This window comes from Ostrinia furnacalis, unplaced genomic scaffold, assembly GCF_004193835.3.
Source record: "Ostrinia furnacalis isolate ACB-3 unplaced genomic scaffold, ASM419383v2 OfSCF1913, whole genome shotgun sequence".
Classification (NCBI taxonomy): Eukaryota; Metazoa; Arthropoda; class Insecta; order Lepidoptera; family Crambidae; genus Ostrinia; species Ostrinia furnacalis.
Window position 1 is genome coordinate 463,965 of NW_021132152.1, and position 8,690 is coordinate 472,654.

The 8,690-nt window shown below is 35.1% G+C and overlaps 1 long non-coding RNA gene across 1 annotated transcript; it reads right to left on the reverse strand.

The window, feature by feature from the left end:
* Positions 1 to 478: 478 nt before the first annotated feature.
* On the reverse strand, positions 479 to 6,882 carry LOC114354056 (uncharacterized). The gene is made up of 2 exons (XR_003655974.1): positions 6,514 to 6,882; positions 479 to 765 (listed from the first exon to the last, which is right to left on the reverse strand). It is a non-coding gene; the product is annotated as an uncharacterized LOC114354056 (long non-coding RNA).
* Positions 6,883 to 8,690: the final 1,808 nt, after the last annotated feature.

Genomic DNA, 8,690 nt, shown 5'->3' on the forward strand with positions numbered 1-8,690 from the left:
ACAGTAAAATAAACAGTTAGCCCCTTTTTCATAAAAATCGGAACAACTAAGACTGTTTTCATGAAAACGTTTTTTTTTTACTTTGTAAAATTATCATTTGGCGACGCATTTACTTGTATTAGGTGTAAAGAGTACGGTATATTTGTGAATAAGGGGTTACTGTTTTAAAAAAGTCTATTTTGTATTGTTCTTCTAAAAGTACATCTTTATTACAAAATATTTGAGAATATTTTAACATTTTATTGAAACTAAGTACTAAGTAATGTTAATTAATATTAAACAACTATTTTCCAGTAAAGTAATATTGCAATCGAAATAACATCATGGATGTTTATCTATTTTCTATTTTACAAATTGCATCCTTAAACTATGAGAATACATTGTAATAAAACATTTATTGAGATACTTCACTGCAGTCGCTTCACGTCACGAAGTTGGCACCATTTGGTTTGGTTTGTTGTTCCATGCTGTAATACTGTCACATGTCTAAACACATTAACATCAATAGAAGGATCTAGGCTGCAAAGTGTAAACACTAGCTCTCAGCTACCAATGAGCCCGCGAGTTTCCCCGCACTCGTCACAGTACTGTACAGATGGAAAAACAAGTACAACAGTAACCCCACACAGATTATAAAGAACACTATGCAAAAACACACGACACACTCCGACAAGTAGATTTTTATTCTGTCTGTACGGCTCATACGAGAGCCCGGGATGTCCACACTCGAGTAGGTCCACATTTGTGCAAATACAGCCACCGTATCTGAAACAAAAAATAAATAAATGAACCATTGTTTGCAGAGCAATACTTCGAATAAAACCTGTCGGTACATGGAACCGTGTTTTTTATTTTTATTGGAACGCAGCGAAAATTTTCGATAAAGCTTATTCAGTGCAGATTCAAAATGTTGTTAAAAATGAAAATTGGAGTTTACTGAAAAATATTTTTCAATTTAAACCGGAATTTTAATTGCGTCGCATTCATTGGTATTCGATACATGGATTTTTATTACTTTTTTTATTTTGAAACATCGCATTTTATTAGCTACTTCTCACAACTTTGATCACGGTGTATTCCCAAGTGGTTGTTATGATTGAAACCGAGTAGGTTTTCGCGGCAGTAGTGGTTCAGTCAGCGTCAAATAGTTCGTGACACGAAAAGTGGCCAAAAAGTTCGCAACACGTTTTTGTTACAATGAGGACTATCGTTTTTATACTTAACAGTTGGCACCCCTGGCGATTGACAGGACCTACTCTACAGTTGCGCCATCTTGATGAGTGCAAATGCGATAGTCCTCCTACCACTTTAGCGCTCACCAGTTGGCGCCACTGTCTTCGCTACTAGCAAGTGACAGGACCTTACTCTACAGTGGCGCCAACTGGTGAGCGCTAAAACGATAGCCCTCGGAATAAGGTTGTGTTGTCAACTTTTTGGCCACTTTGGGCGTCACAAACTATTGTACGGTGCGTAATCGAAAATAATATGGTGGCATGCCGGAGTGGCCATTTTGGGGATAGAGGCCTGGCTCCTATCGATATTTTTTTCATTTTTCTAAGAGGTTTGCAGATATAATTTTATTTTTTAAATATTACGTTGATCATTCTTGTTGATAACTATGGCGTATGAATATTGTGGCTTTGACACGAGTCTTCCTTCCTGCATACAAATTGTTATTGTTACCAAAGAACAGCCGCACTCATCATAATGTAGTAAATTCCATTTCTTTTTTTTAATTTTATTAATTTTTCACGTTAAGAAATACTTTTAGTTATGACGTCAAACGCCTGAAAACAATTGTTTCCAAACATTGAACTGTATTTTCAGCATAGCTAAATTATTATTCAATTTTAAAACAACAGATATTCGTACATTGTTGTGACAAAAATATTTCATGTAAATTATTATCCGATACAAGAATCTAGAATAGGTACATTTATTTATATTTTACTTCAACACAAAAGAAAATTAATGAGATTTGTGGAATAATGTCCGTTTTTGTCTGTTTGTAAAAAATGAGTCCTTTCATTGCGAGAAGTAAGTAGTTTGTGATCGCGTAGCGCGTACTTCGCATAGGTACCTACTGCTTTAAAAAGGATAAATTAAATTAAACACTCTATTTTCAATAATGTTACATACTTAATAAAATAAGCTCAAACGTATTTACTTATTAAGTACTTTATCTACCTACCTATTCTACACATAATATTTTAAAAAATACAGAGACCACCACGCGTTATTATCAAGAATTTTTTCTGAAAGTGCCTTTCTCAAAGCAAACGTACGAGTAACATAAATGAACATGTTTACTTTTTTTACGCATACCTTTACGTAAAGCGATGGAAAAGTGAAGTAGTTATTGCCAGCTAATATTGTGCATTTCTCAGCGCGACGCACCACTGCGTCTGTGAGAGCTCACAGACGAGTAATAGTAATATCGGCAACTGCTTGCGATCGATCGACTGAACTCCCCTTTCATATGTTTAAAAAAGTGTTACTTTTGGCACTTTAAAGTATGCAGGTATTTTGAAGATATCAAAACAAAGTCAAAGTCAAAGTCAAAATTTCTTTATTTGTTTAGACTAATAAATAGTTCTTACAAATCGTCATATGCTCTTAAGGAGCCTCTACATGTCTCATAATCTTTTTACCCTACCAGCGCTTCGAGACCAACATTTGGCAAGTGCTGAGAAGAAGCGCCGCAACAAACTCAGTCACCACTGTCTGCCGGTTAATATAAATAAATAGAAATAGTAGTAGTAGGTACATTCGAATCAGGAGCAGTTCACTGAATTTACCATGCATTCTTGTATGGTGTATCATAAGAATGGGTATACAAGATTGCGTGGTATATTAAACAAGGTAGTGACGTGCTAATATCTAGACTTACATATTAAGGTACTAGTAGAAATGACTCGCATACATAAATTTGAATAATTTGGAAACATTAAATAATATAGTATTCACGGGTCTCGTCTCGTCGTTTACACTTCATAATGTGAGATTCTATGTTCCAAATGTATGAAAATGAAAATAAATTACCTCATAACTTTTTTCAGTCTTGTAATGAATTCACGATCTTTTACTTTGATCTTAAACGGTTCCGATTAGGAGTTCGGAGATAGAGAGAGAGAGATCAGTCGCCGATATAATGTCGCTCGCCTGCGAGTTCCCTAAACTGCACAAACGCAAACGCCCGGATAGTACGGTCCGTGTAATTCCCGGAACGTCCGGATTTTCCGGACGATACACTACTTTTTTCCGGACGGAAGCAAACACTGTGCTTCTGTGATGCACCCCTTAATAACTCACTTGTTTGAATTTGGATAACGTTAAACGTACCGTTTGATGTCGTTTATTTAATATTTGGACATGTTACAAGTAGACATAGAATGTTTGTTTGCATTAAAGAAGACATATTATTACTTATAAAAAGGATCAAAAGTAAGCATCTGATTGATTATTAAGTTTCTAAATGAAAAGTTCAGTTCAGCTGAAACAAATAACAAACTTTTATTGAGGCATTTTATCAATTTTACGTGATAAACCCATACATTTGCCATATAAAAGCATCGATAAGATTATATCACAGCGCTCATAATATCTTAGCCCGGCTGTATACTCATGCAGTCATGATGTGTTTCGCAGCAACACATAATGGCTCAGCAAATTGGTTTAGTCGTGGTGACATAATATTTTTTTAGATAAAATGCATAGCAAATTTGAAAAACGATGGACAGACCGTGCATGCTTCACGCATTAAAATAATAGTAGGTACATTTATCTCAATGACTTCACGCTCAATTTTGCTTTGTATCGTAGTGACATTTGTGAATAATAGATCTTTTTGCGAAAGGACTTCTTCCATTGCTACATTAATTTACTTAACATTACACTACTACTAACTACTTAACACTACATAACTTAGTCCTGGCCTAGAATAACATATACTGAGTGGCTGCCATTTTGGTTTAAAAATTAAACAAGTTACATGTACCTAAACGGATACCCAGCTCTGTAGTATAAAGTGGAAAAATACCAGCTAATAAAAGATAGATTAATACACTTTTTTTGGTCTTTGGAGGAGACCCAATTAGGGTACAAAATATTTCGATAACGATGAGCCGCTCAGGAGCAGGCGTTGGATTATGACCTTTAACACCTAATCCGTCAACAGCATTATTAATTCAGGCTCATGTAACGACAAAGCCTAATTGGAAGGTAAACCTTGTAAAAAAAGCAAGTGTTATAGCTCACACTTGACAACTTTTGTAGCCAAAAGTTGTTGATGATCTTTTTAGGAAATGGGGACAAATAGTCCAATCTTTTATTAAAAAATATATTCAAATAGGTTTTGAGAAAAACAATTTTTTTTAAGACACGGCGCGGCGCCTAAAATCCGCCATTTTGATTTTTTCAATTTTAATATAGCCAGTGTCACTCTCACGTTTAAGACGAATCTAACGATACCTCTCACGCTAAAATCGGTCAAGCCGTTTAGGCTGTAGGCAGTGCCAAAGAAATATACAATATACATACATAATACATACATACCCACATACATACACTCGAAAAACTATGTTAATAATTAGCGCCCGTATTCACAAACATTACTATGAGGTCTCACGGCGCGCGTGGACGCACAGGGTGACACACGAACCAATCACAGAGCTCTATTCATCGCTGTGTGTTCGATTTGCTGCTTCACCTAAGTAAGCATTGTTTGTGAATACGGGCGTAAGTGTCTCTGCAGTCTCCTGTAACCAAATTAGGTTTAATTTAAAAACATTACTATCTTATCTTTGAGCCTTAGTAAAGCTTTACTTTATCTTTTAGTGTTTGTTTTACGATTCGAAAAAATTACCTTTATGTAAATCATGTGATTGAAGTTGGAACTTGGAAGAATCTTTCTTTGACTGAATTCACTAACGTTACATTATTTATTCTATTTTATTTTACAGTTACGATAGGAATAGCGGCCGGCCGCGACTTCGTGCGCGTGGACCCCGTTTTACCCCTCAGGGGTGAATTTTGCAAAATCCCGCCTTAGTGAGCACCTACGTTCTAAAAGGAAACCCCACGCAAAATTTGAGACTCCTCGAACTTGTAGTTTCTGAAATTTCGTGATGAGTGAGTGAGTGACCTTTCGCTTTTATGTATGTAGATAGATTTGAGAGCATATTTTGATCTCTACGCGCAGCAAGGACATTTTGGCAGGCGGAATTTCATTTGAGCAAGGTCGCGGGCAGAATCTACTCTCTTATAAATTCAACTGAATCGACACAGTCTTTAATGTTGAGTTAGGTAAGGGTTTATATTACAAGACAACGGTCAAAGTCCATCTATTGATTTTTTGCTGAGTAGTAGAGTTAGATGATTGAGCGTAGTATTACACGCTTCTACTTTGATTGCCTTTCATTTCAATTTAGTGTTAACCAAAGCAAATGAAATGTAGATTGATCTTTTTTATGTTCGTATGGAATTGGATGATCAGACAAATAGTTTGATTGTTATGTATAAAAAACAGCAGTTCTAATACAAGTTCCAATAAAGATAATTTTAATGGTTCCAAAAACCATTAAAATCATGTTTAGAAATAAATAATTATGAAATATCTTTCGGATAGCTAATAGTATTCGCAACGTTTTGAGAGTATTTTTTTCTATTTAGATCAAGTTCGCATATAGGTAGTCTTAGAGAATCTAACCAATAATTCCTCTATGTATGTAGTAGGTACCAATTATTAGTACAAGGATTTGAAGAGCTCAAGAAAGTTTAAGTTTTATAACAGACAAAATCAGTTTTTAAAGTGAAAAATATGAGGTGAATTTTTGCCTCACATCCAATTTATTTATTTAACTGTTGCACGGTTAATGGGGTATGATTTATGTCAACATCCTACATTATTATCCACATGACTGATTTTAATGAGCAATTTTCAATAATTAGCCAAGTCGGTTTCGCACTGATGTGTACTTGCCTTAATTAACAAATTTTATTAATCTGCGATAAAATAAAAACTGCACGTAACTATGTAAGAAGTTGTAAAAGAGTTATCAAAGAAACTGCTCGAAGACTAGGAAATGAATCTACAGTTATGCAAGTGTTTTAGAATTGACACAGCTGTTTTAACTGTCAAGTATCATAACTAAGGCCGAGTTCCACAACCTTTTTTAACCGTAATAATAACAATAACCGGTGCTTTTTGTATGGAGTTTGACAAATTTTTGACGTTTGTCAAAGTTAGAGTAAGATGGTGCAACCCAGTCTAAGACTTATTTAGGCAACCAGGAAGTTTTATACTCCGTATTAAAAATATTTTGGATAAAGATACTTCATCACTTTAAAGGTACAGTCATAGTTATTTTGATACATACTCGTACAAAGACGAGATCAATATTATGGTAACAATATCAATTGTATGCATAAGTATCCTTCATGAAGATTAGGCCATAAAAGGAGAGTGGCCATTAACGCACATGTCTAAAGTTACTGTATTGTACGAGTACTTACATTTATAACAATAGTTCCAAGCCGGTGAAAACTTCCAGTTACGTTAAAAAATTAAATGAAAGAATTAAATAATTCACGTGACAATCACTTTCGGCTAACTCGAAACAATTCCACTATTTGCCACCTTCATGTTATCACACAACTTTGTTGATTCTTCACATTTGTCAGGTGTCTGTCACGAAGCGCGGCTGTTAACGTGCTAACGTGCGATCTGCGCAGGCGCCGTTTGTAAACTTAGCTCGTTTATGCGACATAAACGTTGTGGTGGCCGAGTAAGGCGCGGCACACATGCGCGGCGCGTGGCAAAATCGTGCCACGAATATGGATGTGCGATCAGTGTAACTCTTTCAAATTAGACGTTTTGAGTCCGACGTTTGTCGCGCGTTTGCAAGGCCGCACACTAACTGTTAGTAATTGACATTTTTATTCCATTGCAGCAGTCATAGAATTTTTAAATATTTTGTCCGTTTCAAAACGCCTAATTTGAAAGCGCCCTTATGCTGGACAAACGTTTTTTAAACAAATACAAAATATTTATTTGTGAAACACGTGTTACATTATTTGCATTGTTGATGAGTTTTTCAAACTTAAAGTATATAGCGGATGTTAGTTAATGCAAACATTGTAGTACGGGTATGAAGAGGTCCAAAGGACAGCGGAAATTGGTAATAGTGAGTCCGTGTCTATGTAAATTTGTCAATATTGAAAGAAAATTGTAATTTATAATGTGGAAAATTTTATTAAGTGATATCAGAGTCTCTTAAAGCACAAGAATGTCTAAGAAGTGATGTCATTATTATTTTATAAGACATGTGATTTAGTGTCGCGCAAATCAACGCAGGTTATTAAGAGTAAATAAATATAAATCTTTAGGAAGACATAATTTCTTTTTTTTTATCTCCCTTTGTCTCTTAATCCTAAATTCATTATCATGAGAAAAAAATGAGAAAAAAAAAACTAAATGAAATGCAACCCTTTTTTCAATACAATAATGCAAGTCACGTGTCCGTGCCACACTTCCCACGAGTGTGCACGCGGCCTACAAACGACGCGTAAAGTTTGACATAACTGATAACTGTATTGTTTCACTTTATTGCTCTTATCGGATGGTGTAATTGAGGCTGGTTTACCTCTCTGATGCTCTAGGATTTATTTAGTGGAGTTTTTGAGAATTTTTGATTACGGTTTTATTTTTAAATCTTGTTTTTTTCTAGGTCAAACTAAGGTTCGTCGGAGAGTATGACGGTTATGGTTTACGTGCTGTTGACAGTTGTCAGATAACAGCAGGAAGTTTTCATAAAGAACTTTGCTGTTCACTTGTTATATGTTCATCATCATTTCAGCCTCAGGACATGCACTTCTGAACATAGACCAATCATTGATTAATAGCACAGCTGCATCACTTAAATCCTATGATTTATGCAGGATTTCCTATTCTATGGACTTCTTCTTTCGTTCCTAGGAATACCTATTGCTGATTAGTGAAGTCGATACGCATCACTTTATTTAGAATCCAACTGAGGAAGAACGTCAGTATCAGTTTTCATTTTAATTGTTGCTAAAAAAAATCTGCTGATGGCGTTTGATTTTGGACGTGTACTATATGCACCCATCGAAAAAGCATAATTTACCCCTTCGGTAAACGGCTACCCCGTTGATAGCATGAGGTTTTAGTGGACATACCTACCTAAAAAAAAAGCTTGTAATAAGTGATTATTTTGTATTATAGTCACGAAATAATTTATAATTTAAGTAACATGAAACAAGCATGTAGTTCCAAACTTTAGACTTCATAAAATTGTTTATTAATTGAATGTCTTGCCAGGGTAGGAAAGTACCTGCCAATATTTTGAAAAATAAGACATGTTTTCTATAATCATTTGAGTCAGGTTTTTCCTTTGATAGGGAGAGTCCCTAAGACATAACTCACTTATTTACCTACACAGTTCTGTTTGCGTGAAATTGATGGTGCATTGTTTTGTGATTATTATTATCTTAACTTTATTTGTATGTTGTAATGATTAAGTAAGTAGGTACTAAGCGAAATATTTTGCTTTCGATCTTTGCATTTGCATTTGATGAATAAATCTTTGGACATAAATCTTTGGACAATTTCACACAGCGCCAGCTAGCCCCAAAGTAATCAACTTAATGCTTGTGTTATGGGTGCTAGCTTA